Genomic DNA, 16133 nt, shown 5'->3' with positions numbered 1-16133 from the left:
AATTCATAATTATAAAACAAAGGATTGTTGGACCACCCTAGGTTACTCCTCTTCTTAAAGACTCCCCAAAGGAACATTAGTTGAAAGGGGGTCATCAACTTCTTCAGAAGGCACATCATCTGATAAATCTAAAGTCTTGCGAGAAGGAGATTTATATTCAGAATCACGTGAAGGAAAAGCCTGACAGGCTACATCAACTTGTATATGAACAGAAGTTAAAGTTGGAGGGTCGATGTCACGTTGTGACTGCAGAGAATGTTATTCTACTACACGTCGTGACAGAAGTAACTGACGTTCAAACGTCCCGTAGTAACAGCGGTGACTGCTGTTCGATACTATATCGTGACTACGATGACTGACCCTGGAGGGTCGATGTCACGTTGTGACTGCAGAGAATGTTATTCTACTACACGTCGTGACAGAAGTAACTGACGTTCAAACGTCCCGTAGTAACAGCGGTGACTGTTGTTCGATGCTATATCGTGACTACAATGACTGACCCTCGACGTCACGTCATGTCTACGGTGTCTACCGCTCAACATCACGTCGTGTCTGCAGCTCAACGTCACGCTGTGACTGCGGTGGCTGACGTTCAAAGCGATCAAAGTTACATCGAGATTTATGCTCCGCATCTCGTTTAACAGCAAAGCTGTCACTAGGGATAACGTCAGCGTGGCGTAACAAAGCTCGTTTAGAAGGTTGAAGACCCGAATCACGTATCCCAGAACTGTGACGTACAAAAAGCAAAGGATCCTTTCGCACAGGAACAGGATCGTAAGCTTCTATTAAAGAAGAAAGCTTTAACAGCATATCTTGCAAAACACTTAACTTCGGATCAACCTGTGACTGCGGTGGCTGACGTTCAAACGTCACGTAGTAACAGCGGTGACTGCTGATCGATGCTATATCGTGACTACGGTGACTGACACTCGACGTCACGTTGTGTCTACTGTACGGTGTCTACCGCTCAACGTCACGTCGAGTCTGTGGCAGAAACGTCTGTACATGAACGTCATCGCTATGAACGGGACTCTTACGATGACTACAGCTAGGACGTTGAACTTGTTCTGAAGGAACTAATAAACGTTTCAACCGTCTCGAAACCTTACGCCTAGGCTTTTAAAGAGACGAATCATCGGAAGACGAGGAGAAACTACGTCTCTCCTGTCTTATGGCAAGGACGTGCTTAACGAGCAACGTCTGATACCTTTGAGGGAACGTCTGTACATTGGTTTACACTCCTCACTCCCTTAGGTCCTACGACATTCCTTCTCCCTGGTGCAGGGGAGCCTGAAAGAGGTCTCGGACTAGGCAAGCGACAAGCACGAACAAACGAACCCTCCGCAACACAAAACATGTTTTTTGCACTTACTTCACTGATATCGCATTTTTTAATAATTTCACATTAGACATGAATAAAGCTGATCTCTACCTGAAGCACGCAATTCTCCCTTAAATCAAAAGGTTAGAATTGCGAAATGAGTCGTATAATGTAAGCACATTAGTACAAAATGAAACACACATGCAAAAATCAATAAACATATACATATATATCGAATAAAACGGAAATATATAAAGTTAAAAAGATCAGTGACTGGGGATGAGACTAAAAACTAGTTCACTAAGGACTACGTTTTCAATCTCTCACCGTACAGTGCCTTGGGATGAGAATAAAAACTAAAACGTTTTATCCTCTCTCCCCGTACAGAGACTTGGGACGAGAGTAAAAATCTGAATCGAGAACAACGTTACTCGCTCCCAAACTCCTTGTACAGAGACTTGGGACGAGAATAAAGATCGGATCGTTCTCTCTTGTCACTCACAAGAGAATGACCCACTCACTCTTCGTCAATAACAGGTTATTTGACTAAAGGAAAAAACTGTAAGGACTAAGAAATTGAAAATTAACATGTTCCTTTAAATTAGTATCTAAAAAACTTCAGTCTGAAAGAAGAATGAACAAAACGTCAAAATCGATTTACTCTTTCTGCAAAGTGAAACCGTGATTCTCTCTTTCTCTATCGTAACGATAGAGCGCAAACTGCGTACAGTAGCATAAATAAACCAAACGTTAGTTCATCTTTGAAAAACAGCACGAAGACTATTCAAAGAATAAATTTCTTAAAATATTTTCTAAAAATATTCATCTCATCACTCTTACAGAGCAACTGTTTTTATCTAAACAAAAATAAAAGTTGAATGGGCTCAACGTTGTTTAACTTCGTTTTCCAAGTCAGGACCGCCTACAAAGAATAGGTAAAGGCCGCATATAAACAAAAACATAAAATTTATCTCGATGTTTAGTTTAAATGGAAAGCTAATCGAAGAGGCCTAATAAAGGCGGGTGAGATATAAAATATATAGAGGTGAATCTATAAATATCAACAATAATTTATAAAGTGATAAAATAATTACTAAGAGCCTTTAACACACTTCCGTACACTGAGGGAAGGGTCGGCCATCTTTTCTCTATGGAAAAACCAGAGCGAGATTAAAAAAGCAAGGGCAAAAACTTTTCCTCTCCTTTCAAAAGCATTTCTTTTGAAGATAGTATTGAATAATCCAACACGGCGAAAGCAATAAAACCAAAACCAAGTACTTCACCAATTCGGTAGAAAACTCGAGGTCTAGAGCGAGCGGAACCAATGTTGTCGGTGACACCGACAGAGAAGAACTGGAGTGGTTGAGAAGTATATGCGGTATCTGGCCGATAGTCGGCGCTGGTGGGCACACCCGCAACCTTCATGGCGATCGCTCGCGAGTTTTTTGGAATCTGTCGGGCCGTCGGAGACGTCAGCTATTTATATATTCACCGGCTAAGTTTAATATTTCAAAACAAAGTTTTATGAATACTTACCTGGCAGTTATATATATATTTTAAAGCCCACCCACCTCTCCTCAGGAGACAGGTCGGGCAAAGATAATCTGAGGAACAGAAAACGGAAATGATTCCAAGTACCACCCTGTAAGGGTTGTTAACCATCTAACCACACAACCACCACAAGGCGGTTGCCGCGATTTTCGATTAAATTCTGCCGCAGTCGGAGACTCAGCTATATATATATAACTGCCAGGTAAGTATTCATAAAACTTTGTTTTATCATAAAAACTCCATTTTGTTCCGTAACCGAAATACAAACCACGCTATTTAAATAGGGTGACTTAACCCTTAGGTAGGGTGGTAAGTCCCAGCCTTACTGGCTTTGGCCTTGCCCGGGGACTCAGAATCCGAGTGTGTAGCACTCGAGATAAAGAGTCCCTTGCTCTGCAAGGAACATGCGGCCTACGTAAGCTTGTGTGTGAAGGAATGAAGTGCGACTCGTCCTAGGAAGTTGACCTGGAATCCTTTAGATGGAATTCTAGGATAGGACGTTCCCAATACCACCTCGTCAGGGTATGGGGGACGCGACAGTATTATCTTAATACTAGGAACACAAGGAAGCATGGTTTACCTGCAGTGGTTTGAGGTCAGCTGTGCAGAGAACCCAGGATGCTGCTTTCCCCAAGAGAGGGGAGGATGAAGAAAAGAGTAAGGGCCAGGCATACTTTTTCATTCATGCAGACTAAAACCGGGTAACAATGCCCTCAACCTTCTGCTACTTGTCCATTAAGGAGCCTGAGGTTAGACCAGCTGTTCTGCAGCCACCACAGGGCCGATAGAGAACGTATCGAGCCTCCTGTGGGTCACATCCTGCAGGTAGTGGGCTGTGAAGGTCGTTTGACGCTTCCAGACCCCAGCTTGTAGAACCTGCGTCACTCAGTAATTTCTCTAGAATGCCAGGGCTGTAGCGATTCCTCTGACATCGTGTGCTCTAGGGCGACGTGACGGAGGAGGGTCTGGATTCAGGGAATGGTGAATGACCCTGCGAATCCATGCTGAGATGGTGTTCTTAGTGACCCTCCTCTTCGTCCTTCCTGTGCTCACAAACAATGCTTGCACTCGAGGACGAACTGCAGCTGTTCTCTTAAGATAGAGCCTCAGACTCCTTACTGGGCACAGTAGGAGATGGTCTGGGTCATCTGTTACAGAACGGAGACTCGAAATCCGGAAGGAGTCAAACCGTGGGTTCGGAATCCCAGGATTTTGAGTCTTAGCCACAAACTCAGGGACGAACCTGAACGTTACCTCCCCCAATCCCCTTGAATGGGCAACGTCGTACGAGAGACCATGAAGTTCGCTGACTCGCTTGGCTGAGGCCAATGCGAGTAGGAACACCGTCTCCCAAGTCAGGTGACGATCAGAAGCCTGGCGTAATGGTTCGAACGAAGGTCTCTTAAGAGACCTGAGGACTCGAACCACGTTCCATGGAGGTCGTCTCACTTCCGACTGAGGGCAGGTAAGCTCGTAGCTTCGTATGAGTAGAGAAAATTCCAGCGAAGAGGAAATGTCCATTCCTTTCAGCCTGAAGGCCAGGCTTAAGGCTGAGCGATAGCCTTTCACTGCCGAGACTGAAAGGCGCATTTCTTCCCGCAAAAACACAAGAAACTCCGCTATTGCTGGAATAGTGGCATCGAGGGGAGAGATACCCCTTCCACGACACCAACCACAGAAGAGTCTCCACTTCGCCTGGTAGACTCCTACGGATGACTTTCGCAGGTGCCGAGACATCCTTTCCGCAACTTGTTGCGAAAAGCCTCTCTCTGCGAGGAGATGCTGGATAGTCTCCAGGCGTGAAGCCGAAGCGATGCTACGGCTTTGTGGAAGATGTTGCAGTGTGGTTGCTTGAGTAGCTCGTGTCGCAGAGGAAGTTCTCTTGGGAGTTCCGTCAGGAGCTGCAGAAGGTCCGGGAACCACTCTGCATGATGCCATAGCGGAGCTATTAAGGTCATCGACAGGTTGACCGATAGTCTGGTCTTGTTGAGCACCCTTCTCATCAGACAGAACGGTGGGAAGGCGTAAACGACGATGTTGTCCCACCGTTGTTGGAAGGCATCTTGCCAGAGTGCCTTGGGGTCCGGGACTGGGGAACAGTACAGCGGAAGCTTGAAGTTCAAGGCTGTCGCGAACAGGTCCACCGTCGGGGAACCCCACAAAGTCAGGACTTTGTTGGCTACTAGAGGATCCAAAGACCACTCGGTACTCACTATCTGCGATGCTCTGCTCAGACTGTCAGCGAGCACATTCCTTTTGCCCCGTAATGAAGCAAGCCAATACTGTAGTGGAATCGAGTGGACTTCGGTCCATCTCAGTATCTCTACTGCAAGATGGGATAGCTGTTGTTAAAAGGTACCTCCCTGCTTGTTGATGTAAGCCACTACCGTGGTGTTGTCGCTCATCACCACCACGGAGTAACCCGCCAGGGTCTGTTGGAACTGTTGAAGTGCCCGATATACGACCTTCATCTCTAGCAGATTTATGTGGAGGCCCTTTTCTGATTCTGACCATAGGCCTGAGATCCTGTGGTTCAGAACGTGGGCCCCCCACCCTTCTTTTGAAGCGTCCGAGAACAGCATCAAATCCGGGGGGAGGACGAGAAGATCCACTCCCTTTCGTAGGTTTTCGTCTGTCACCCACCACTGAAGGTCCGTCTGTTCCGCAGGACCCATAGGGACCAGAATGTCCGAGGAATCGTGGCCTTGATTCCACCGGGACTTGAGCCGCCATTGCAGGGATCTCATCCTGAGGCGGCCGTTTGGAACTAGACGGGCCAAGGAGGAAAGGTGACCTAGGAGACATAACCACGATTGGGCTGGAAGCTCTTCTCGTCTGAATAAAGGATCTGCGACCCTCCTCAGCCTTGCTATCCTGTCGTCTGATGGAAAGGCTTTGTGGAGATTGGTGTCCAATATCATGCCTAGATATACCAGTCGTTGAGATGGAAGCAGAAAAGACTTCTTGAGATTTACCATGATCCCTAGATCTTAGCAAAGTCCCAGAAGCTTGTCTCGGTGTCGAAGAAGGGTCGATTCCGAGTCTGCGAGGATCAGCCAGTCGTCCAGATAACGGAGGAGACGGATGCCGATCCTGTGTGCCCACGAAGAGATCAGGGTGAACATTCTGGTGAATACCTGGGGTGCTGTGGAGAGACCGAAACACAGCACCTTGAAGTGGTAGATCTTGTTGTCTAGGCTGAATCTTAAGTACTTCCTGGAAGACGGATGGATTGGGATCTGGAACTACGCGTCCTTCAGATCCAGTGTACACATGAAGTTGCGGTCTCACTGCAAGTCTGACCGTGTCTGCTGTCTCCATGCTGAACGGAGTTTGTTTGACAAACTTGTTCAGAGCTGAGAGGTCGATGATTGGTCTCCAGCCTCCAGACGCCTTCTTTACAAGAAAGAGTCAACTGAAGACGCCTGGGGAGCCTTCGACAACCTCCTGGACAGCATCCTTCTTCAGCATGGTCTCAATTTCTGCCCGTAGGGCTAGCCCCTTTGCCAATCCCATGGCATAGGAGCTCAACGACACTGGATTCGCTGTCAGGGGAGGAAGAGATGTTATGAACGGGACGCGATATCCCTGACTAATCACGGAGATCGTCCAGGAATCGGCCTCGAGTTGCTGCCACCTGAATGCGCAACTTTGCAAGGATCCCCCCACTGGTGGACATGCAGGGGGATTGCCAATCCTAGCGTCTGCGGCCTCGGCCGCTCCCTCTAGGATTCTTGCCTCCCCTGGAGGACTTTCTGCCCTTCTTGTCTTTGACAGGAAAGGGCTGCTGCTTGGACACCGTCGTCTTTGCTGCCGCTGCCGGTTTCGTCGTCTTGGACTGGCGAGGTTGTTGAGGTGCTGGATGTTTGTAGGCCTTTGTTGTAAGAGCCCTTTGGAGGAGAGAATCATGGTTCGATTTTCTCCACCTCTCAGCTGCCTGTTCTACATCCTTGGGCTCAAAGAAACTCTTTCCCAGGAGGGAAGAGTGTCTGAGCTTGCAGACATCCACGGCTGGGACCTTAGAGTGGAACCTCTCGGTCACCGCATCACGTCGCTTCAGGATTGAGTTTGCCTACAAGTTCGAGACTTGGTGGGCCAGAAACTCGATGGTACGTGTGCCCGAAAGGAGGAAGGTCTCCAGGGCCTTCCTGGTGCTCTCCTTGGACAGATCCTCGGATCGCAGCAGGATGCCCAGAGACCCCAGCCAGACATTCAGCCACGAAGTGGCCTGCATGGCACACTTTGCGACCTTCTCCGGACTCAGGATCTCTGTTGCCGAAAATTTCACTTGCCGGCTAGAGAGTCTCTCAAGAGAGACTCCCCTGGTAAGCTCTTCCACAGAGTGGTGGAGCGGAAGAGCTAAACAAGACTCCTCCATGATCTCAAAATACCTGCTCTTTTGAACACGAGGAGGTGGGAGGAGCTTGTTGCCAGCAGTGGAACGGCTGGAGGAGGCGAGCTCGGAGAGCTGGCCCTCAACCTTATCCCTGGCACTCTTCACCCCTTGGGACCAAGGCAAAGCCGCACTGGCCTTAGTGGGTTTCTGAGTGCCAAAGACTCGGTCCAGGACCGTGTCCTTGCCCTCACGAGGGGCGATCTCAGGGTCCTTGAACCCGTTGAGATGCCTCATCAGAGTCAAGACTTACCAGAAGGCATGCTCTGACTCTTGCTGCTCTCCTCCTGGTGAACTGGCAGCGAAGTCTCCTGTCCCCAGATGCTCTACTTGGGGGGACACGTGGACGTTCTCCAGGAGTCTCACTGGCTCTGGTCGAATCCTGGAAGAAGACTTCGGGATAGTCTTCGAGTCCTTCAGTTCCCTTCTAGCAGGGATGCAGGACTCCAGCAACGAAGTCTGAGGGCTCTTCTCCGCCCAAACACGGGATGATTCTCCTACTTGCGGTGGTGTTTCTCCCATTGGTGCGGTAGGAGAAGGTCTCACCTCGGTAGATTCCCGAGGACGGAAAAGCTTCGTCCACAGGAGAAGGAGAGAGCGTCTGAGGGGGGAAGGAGCCTTCCTTATGGACTTCTTAGGAGCCAGTTTGACCCTGGGAGAAGTCACCACGATCTCTACTCCTCTCTTCAGTGGGGTCGGAGCTGCCGTTGGTTTGAGACCCAAATCAGCAAAGGCAGGCTTAAAAGCCTGGACGACAGCTCTGATAAGGGACCCAAACCATGGCTGCTTACTGACAGACGCAGTGTCAGAGACTCCCGCTGGAGGGAAGGGGATCGGGCGATCCTTCTGAGTAGATACCACAGGGCCTGTCTGAAAAAAAAGGGAAGAAGATTGGTGCCTAGACCTCTCTGAAGACCTCCACTCCTACTGCAAGCGCGCTGTTCTGTGCTTGCGGGGGGGGTACCGTGAAGAAGATGACCTGACTGCTCTCGCTCCTGAAGACTCACTAGGAAGCTCGCGTTGCGAAACCCGGAGGGAATCGCGCTGGGGTTCGCGCGATGGAACAATCCCAGGTTCGCGCGGGCGCGCGGGAGAGGGTGCGTGTGGGCGCGGGGGAGAGTGTTGGCGACCAGGAGAATGATGATGCGTAGGTCAACGACGGAGCGCAGGCGAGCGATGGCACGCAGGGTGAGCAGGTGAGCGGCTGCGCACAGGTGAGGTTGCGCGTGGGCGCGCAGGTTATCTTCGGCGAGCAGGCTCATGGGCGCGTAGGCGTGCTGGAGAGTGATGGCGCGCAGGCGAGCAAGAGATCGCTGGCGTGCAGGTGCGCGATCTGGAGAAGACAGATGGGGCGCAGGACCAGCAGGCTTAGAAGCGCGTGAAGGAGACTGCTCGTGGGGGCGTAGTGTCCCATCCACCTCTGGAAGTGCGCACGGTAGGAGCTGAAACCTGTGCGCGCGAAGGTGACTGCGCGCGATGGCGCGTAGGCGAGGGTTGAGGAGAGGGCGAGTTCCGAGGGCGCGCAGATTATCGCTGGTGAGAAGGCGAAGGATGAGACTTCTTTCCTACGCCTAGATCCGAAGATCGTGGGCGCGCGGGCGAGCGATGGCACGTACAGTAGTTACGCGCTGGCGCGCAGGGTAAGTTCGCTGGCGAGCTGGAGATTGTGGGCGCGCGTGGCACGTATCAGGATCAGGGCGCGCAGATGTGCGCTGGCGAAGAGGAGATCGCTGACGCGCAGGAAAGCGCTTGCGCGTAGGAGATCGTGGGCGCACAGGTGAAACCTGGCACTTAAGGGACTTGCTCACGTTGTGAGACAAGCCCTTTTGCCCCGAAGGAAATGGTGCCCGTTGGATAACGGGGTGCGAGGGCGTGCATCAGCTGCCACGAACGGTGAAGGAGGATCAGCAGGTCTGGCAGGCGTAGGAGATCGCGAACGATCTGCAGAGAGGTCCAGTGATGCGGCTGTAACGGTCGACTCACGTCAAGGAGGATCCTCTGCGGGGGACGGCGAGGGCGAGGAGCCGAAGAGGCGCCTCCTAACTCCCTTGTGGGGAGAAGGAAGACCTCTACGACGAAGAGAAGGGCGAGCCTTGTGATGGATACGTCCTCTGGGAGCAGGAACACCATCGTCAGTCCTCCGAAGAGGAGTCACTGTCAGTGAACTCCCCCGAGGGGGAGAATCACCTGCAGGAGAAACCGTTGGACTCAGCTCCTCCCTTGAAGGATGTTCGGAGGGGGGAACTGAGCCTTCAGCAACATCAGCACCCAAGGCAGGGGTTTGACCCGACCCGCCGGAAGCCTCTGCCACAACAACGTCGACGATAGACAGAGGGTCAACCTCCGCTATCACCGGCGACTGTTTGACAGCTGCGCCCAACTAGATCAAGTTAAACAGGGCTTCCCTGGAGGGCGAAACCTTAAGCCCCAAGGAAGCCCAAAGCTGCAATAAATCATCATTATACACAGAAACAGATAAATCCTCCCCCGGAGGCCTGGAGGGGGAGGAGGAGCTGCCTCGCTATGGGAGGAAACTCCCTCTCCCGAACCCCGAGGTCGGTCAACAAAAGAACAGTCTACGCTACCACTCGACGGCCTCTCACGAGAGACCGATCGAGCGGGAGCTTCGGAGGAGGTTCGGGCAACGGAAGAAGAGTCCTTGGAATTTTCCTTCTTCAAGGAAACCCTTGAAGAAGAAAGATCCCGCTTAGACTTCTTCTTCCGTCGCCAGGAAAACCTCTCCCACTGGGAGGTAGACCACTCCCTACACTCACTGCACACTTTATCTTTATCACACCGTTGACCTCTACAGAATGGACACAAGGTGTGAGGGTCCGTCTCAACCGCCGACATATAAGTCCCACAAGGGCGGTCGGGTAAACCAGGGCATTTCCGCATGATAAAGAGAGAGGCCAACTTCCAAACACAAAAACTGAAAGAGAAAGCAAAAAACATTAAGGCTGTCAATGCGAGGGTGAGAGCAGACACGTCTGATCATCACCCGAGCCAAAAGCGAAGTGAATCAGTTCACCGGTGTGTGAGGGGGGAGGGGTAGCTAGCTACCCCTCCCTTACCCCCCTCGCTAACTAGCGAGGGAGTAGTTAACCCTAGTTAAAAATCTAATGGCTCGTCATTCAGCTACGCCGAAAGTAATACCCTATTTAAATAGCGTGGTTTGTATTTCGGTTACGGAACAACTGACCTATTTGTTCCCAGGTCACATCCGCTGGGCGGGGGCAAGCCCCCAAACCCCTTTCACAAGTCACAACCCCTAGCAAAATTTGTTAAAGGCAACAGAACCTAAAAAATCCACCTAACCTAACATGTCAAATTCGAAGATAATTTGTATTTTTCCTAACCATACAAACCTTAGCTATTTACATTGGGTTTACCTTTTAGCGCAGCTGAAATGGCGAGCCATTAGAATTTAACGAGGGTGTATTACCCCCCGCGCTAGTTAGCGGGGGGGTAGGGGAGTGGTAGCTAGCTACCCCTCCCCCCCTCACACACAGATGAATGCTCACCTTCACTTAGAGGTAGGACTTGTCTTGGGGGACAGGGCTGGCGGGCAAATATGTGTAAATAGCTAAGGTTTGTATGGTTAGGAAAAATATAAATTATCTTCGAATTTGTCATTTGTTCCGTAACCGAAATACAAACCACGCTATTTACATTGGGTGACTTACCCATTAGGTAGGGTGGAAAGTCTCCAGCCATACTAGCTTTGGCTTTACCCGGGGACTCAGAATCCGAGTGAGTCGCACTCGAGAAAAAGAGTCCCTGCACCTCACAAGTTCCTTGCACCGCAAGGAACCGTGTGGCCTACATAAGCTTGTGTGTGAAGGAAGAAGTGTGACCCGTCCTAGGCAGTTGACCTGGAGTTCCAGAAGGAACTCTGGGTTAGGACGTTCCCAATACCACCTCGTCAGGGTATGGGGGACGCGACAGTATTGACTCAATACTCGGAACACAAGGAAGCATGGTTTACCTGCAGAGGTTCGAGGTCAGCTATGCAGAGACCAGGATGCTGCTTCCCCGTAGAGGGGATGATGAAGAAAGAAATAAGGGCCAGACATACTTCTTTCGTTCATGCAGACTAAAACCTGATAACAATGCCCTCAACCTTCTGCTACCTGTCCAAAAAGGAGCCTGAGGTTAGACCAGCTGTTGTGTAGCCACCACAGAGCGATAGAAAACGTATCGAGACTCCTGTGGGTCACGCCCTGCAGGAAGCGGGCTGCGAAGGTCATTAGACGCTTCCAGACTCCAGCTTGTAGCACCTGCGTCACAGAGTAGCATTACTCGAAGGCGAGGGACGTTGCGATGTATCCAACATCGTGCTGTAGGGCGACGTGACGGGGGAGGGTCTGGAGACAGGTCGAGATTAATGTCCTTGAGTCCGGGCTGAAGAGGTATACTGGTGACTCTCCCCCGTGTCCTCCTTGTGCTCCCAAATCGGCTGCACGTGAGGACAAACAGCAGCTGTTCCTAAAGCTAACCTCTCGATTCCTTTACTGGTAAGAAAGAGAAAGTCTTGGGACATCAGATACAGAATGGAGACTCGAAATCTTGAAGGAATTGGACCGAAGGGCCGGGACCCCCAGATTCTGAGTCTAGCCAACAACACAGGAGCGAACCTGAATGTTGCCTTCCCCTCTTCCTTAGAAAGGGCGGAGTCGTACGAGACCAAGAAGATTGCTTACACACTGGCCGTGGCCAGAGTGAGCAGGAGACCCAAGGCGGAATACAATCCGAGGCTTGTCGTAAAGGGTCTTGAGAAGATCTCTTAAAGGACTAAAAGTCCGAGCCATGCTCCAAGTTGGAGGTCTTCCTCCGACTAGGGCAGGGACGATCGTAGCTTCGCATAAGCGAGGAAAGATTCAGCGGGCAGGAAAAAGTTATTCCTTTAAGCCTGAAGGTCAGGGAAAGGCTGAGCGACAGGCTTCATTGCCGAGAGCGGAAAGGAGTTTCCTCCCGCGAAAGGCAATAAGACCGTTATTGCTGGAGAAGAGGCCTCAAGGGAAGAGGTATATCTCCCACGGCACCAACCACCGAAGACTCTTCACTTTGCCTGGAAGACCCCTGCGGATGACTATCACAGATGACGCGACCTCCGTACCGCGACTGTAGCAGGTTGTCTCTTCTTGAGGAGGAGGCGTAGTGTCTCCAGGCATGAAGCCGAAGCGACGCCCCGGTTCGGGAGAGATGTCGCAGTGTGGTTGTTTGAGTAGTCTGCACCGTGGGAGAAGCTCTCCCGGGAGTTCCATCAGGGGAAGCAGAGGGTCCAGAAACCGTTCTGCGCATAGTCCCAGTGGAGCTCTCCCATTGAAAGGTTGACAGACAACCTGGTCTTGTTGAGACCCATTGTCCACAGACAAAAAGGAGGGAAGACGCAGGCGTCGAAGTTGTCCCACCATCACCGGAATGCATCTTGCCAGAGTCTCGGGGTCTGAGACTGGGAGGAAGAACAGCAGAAGCTTGAGGTTCCAAGCTGTCGCGATCAGGTCCCCCAGACCAGGACTTGCTGGTTACTCAAGGTCAAAGACCCCCAGGTACACTCTCTCTACGAGGCTCTGCTCGGATAGTCGGAGAGAATATTCCTCTGCCTGGAACGAGAAAGCCGATGGTGGTATTGAGAGAATCTCAATCATCCCGGTATCTCTACTGCAAGATGTGAAGGTGTGAAAATGCGTCCCCTGCTGGTTAGAACACGCCAGAATCATGAAGTCGACGCGCACGGGGCGACTCGGCAGGAGCTGTAGGATCTGTAGAGGGGCCAGACTACGGCCCCTAAGCCTGCCTGAATGATGGAGAGGTATCCTTCAGGTCTTGACCATAGGCCTGGACCGGAACATGCCCCCCCCCCCCCCTTTCCTTTGACGAGTCCGAGAACAGCATCAAGAATGTGGGGGATGTGGGGAAAGGACGAGAATATCCACTACCATCAAGAGGTTCCATAGGTCAACACCCATTGCAGGTCTAATAGTTCCGCTGGTCCCATAGGGGACAGGAAGTCCGGTTAAACGTTGCCTGAAACCATCGGAACTTGGACCGCCCCACATGGAACTTATCCTGAGGCGACCGTTCGGACTATAGACGGGTCAATGAGGAAAGGAGAACTAGGAAACGTTCCAAGGTAGGGCTGAAAGCTCTGCTTGACTGAGAACAGGTACTGCGACTCTCCTCAGTCTTGCCACAGTCAACTGAAAGGAAGGCTCGGAGGATGTGGCAACAGAATCTGGCGTCCCCAGGTGGTCACCCATCCAAGTACCGACCAGAACCGACGTTGCTTAACCTCGCTGGACGGACGAGAAGCGGGGTTTCCAACGTGGTAAGGCCGTTGACTCAATATCATGGCCAGATACTCCAGATGTTGAGGCAGAAGAGAAGGCTCCAAGCAAATTACCATGAACCCACACTCATGGTAAGCATCCGGAAGCTTGTCCCGGCGCTGAAGAAGGTCGAACCCGAGCCTACCGGAGTTGACCAGCCCTCCAAAAAGCAGAGGAGGCGGAAGCCTGCACCTGAGCGGCCATGAGGAAAGCAGGGAGAGTTCTCTAGGGAAAAAAACCTACTATGCCACGGCGGGATAGCCACACTGCATCATAAGCAGGAATACTTGCAGTCTAGGCTGAATTCGACGAGCTCCCTGGAAGATGGATGGAATGGAAACTGAAAGTACCCGTCCTTCCGATCCAGGGTTTAAGGAGTCCTGTCGCCTCTTTACCAGTCTGATCGATTCTGATGTTCTACGCTGGCCGAAGTTTGTTAGACAAACTTGATCAGGGCTGAGAGGTCGACTACGGAACTCCCCTCTCAGATCCTTCCTTACAAGAAAGGATCGACTGAAGAGGACGGGGGTGGAGCCGTCGATGATCCTATGGAGGACCTTCGCCTAAGGTATGGATCATTCTGCCCAACCGGGCAACTCTTGCCGACGCTATGGCATAGAGGTTCAGAGACACTGAATTCGCTGACAGAGACGGCAGGCGCGATATCCTTGGCTGATCACAGAGATTGTGCGGGAATGGGCATCGGGAAGCTGTCATCCGGATGAGTAACCTTAAGCATCCTCCCAGCGAGAAACCTGCAATCCTAGAGTTTGTGAACTCTGCCGCTCCTTTTAGGACTATGCCCCCCCGGGGGAGCCTCCCGTGCCATCTGTTCCTGACAGGAGGAAACTGCAATTGGACACCTTGTCCCAGTTGTCGTAGCCGATAACTTTCGCCGACGTGGTTGAAAGAAAAGGGCGCTGGAGCCCTGCAGAGTCTGGAAGAAAGCGCCTTGGAGGAGTGAAAACGGAAGTCGATTTCCTCCGCACAGCCGCTGTCTAAGTCTCTGTCCTTGGACACAAACAAACTCTTCTCAAGGATGGAAGGGTGTCTGAGGTTGTCGACCTCCACAGATGAGACACCCGAAGGAAGCCCTCAGTCAGCGCGTCCAGATGGTACAACATCGAGCTTGTCCGCAAGTTAGATACTTAACGACGAAAGGCCAAGGTGCCTGAGCCCGAGAGGAGGAAAGTACCCATGATCTTCCTGTAGCTTCCTTGAACCAAACCTCGGGCCGTAACCGAGGAGGGAAAGGACCTGGTAAGCCCCCAGAGGAAGGGGTAAGCGGTCACCCCTTGGCCGATGGAGAAATCTCGAACGGAAAGCCCCCCGCCAAAAATCCTTCCAGGAATGACGGGGAAGGACTAACCCAGGTTCTGGAAAGAGGAGTGTTGCTCAGACCTCCCTGAAGTTTCTTCCTATTCTTGCAAGTGCCATGCTCTGCGTTTACGGGGTGAGGCCGTGTTCTGGAAATACGCTCCAGAAGAACTCGCCAGGCTGGCCATGCTGCGAAAACCCCAATGGGAATCGTGGTCGCAATCGCCCTGGAGCTCGCGCGATGGTAATTCAAAGATTTGCGCATGGGCGAACGTGGAAGCGCCCATGCGCGGTCACGCAGGAACGCAAACGAAGGAGCGCAGAAGGAGGGCGAGCGTGGTAGGAAGGGCGAGAGCTGGTGGTCGGCGAGCGATAACCCATAGACGAGCAATGGATACTGCAAGAATTAAGCCGACCTTCGTGCGAAGAAACACTGTAGGTTCGAGCGATGGAACACCGTCGGTTCGCGCGACGGAACACCGTCGGTTCGCGCGACGGAACACCGTCGGTTCGCGCGACGGAACACCGTCCGTCCGCGCGATGGAATACCGTTGGTTCGCGCGCGGGCGAACATTGGAGAGCATGTGCGCGGACGCGCATGAGCGTAGACGTGCAGGCACGTGGGCGCGCAGGCGAGCGGTCGCGCGGGCGAGCGGTCGCGCAGGCGAACGGTCGTGAGGGCGCGCAGGCGAACGGTCGCGCGGGCGCGCAGGCGAACGGTCGCGCGGGCGCGCAGGCGAACGGTCGCCCGGGCGCGCAGGCGAACGGTCGCCCGGGCGCGCAGGCGAACGGTCGCCCGGGCGAGCGGTCGCGAGGGTGGGCAGGCGAGCGGTCGCGAGGGTGGGCAGGCGAGCGGTCGCGAGGGTGGGCAGGCGAGCGGTCGCGAGGGTGGGCAGGCGAGCGGTCGCGAGGGTGGGCAGGCGAGCGGTCGCGAGGGTGGGCAGGCGAGCGGTCGCGAGGGTGGGCAGGCGAGCGGTCGCGAGGGTGGGCAGGCGAGCGGTCGCGAGGGTGGGCAGGCGAGCGGTTGCGAGGGTGGGCAGGTGAATGAGCGAGGAAACGCGCTGCCGCGTGGGCGAGGAAGACCGCTGGCGATATGGATCAACAGGCGAACGATGATGAGCTGGTGAGCGCTAACGCGCAGGTTGGCGATGGCGCGTTGCGGCATGTCGACGCGTTGGCGAGCGATGGCGAGCAGCATGTGCAGGTGAGCGATCGCGCC

At 52.6% G+C, this 16133-nt stretch overlaps 1 pseudogene; it reads right to left on the bottom strand.

Moving 5' to 3' along the window:
- Positions 1–13491: 13491 nt before the first annotated feature.
- On the bottom strand, positions 13492–13610 carry LOC137640348 (5S ribosomal RNA; annotated as a pseudogene).
- Positions 13611–16133: the final 2523 nt, after the last annotated feature.

Source organism: Palaemon carinicauda, chromosome 4 (assembly GCF_036898095.1).
Source record: "Palaemon carinicauda isolate YSFRI2023 chromosome 4, ASM3689809v2, whole genome shotgun sequence".
NCBI classification, from domain to species: Eukaryota; Metazoa; Arthropoda; class Malacostraca; order Decapoda; family Palaemonidae; genus Palaemon; species Palaemon carinicauda.
The sequence above is the reverse complement of the archived record's forward strand: the minus strand, read 5'-3'. Positions and strand labels throughout refer to the sequence as shown.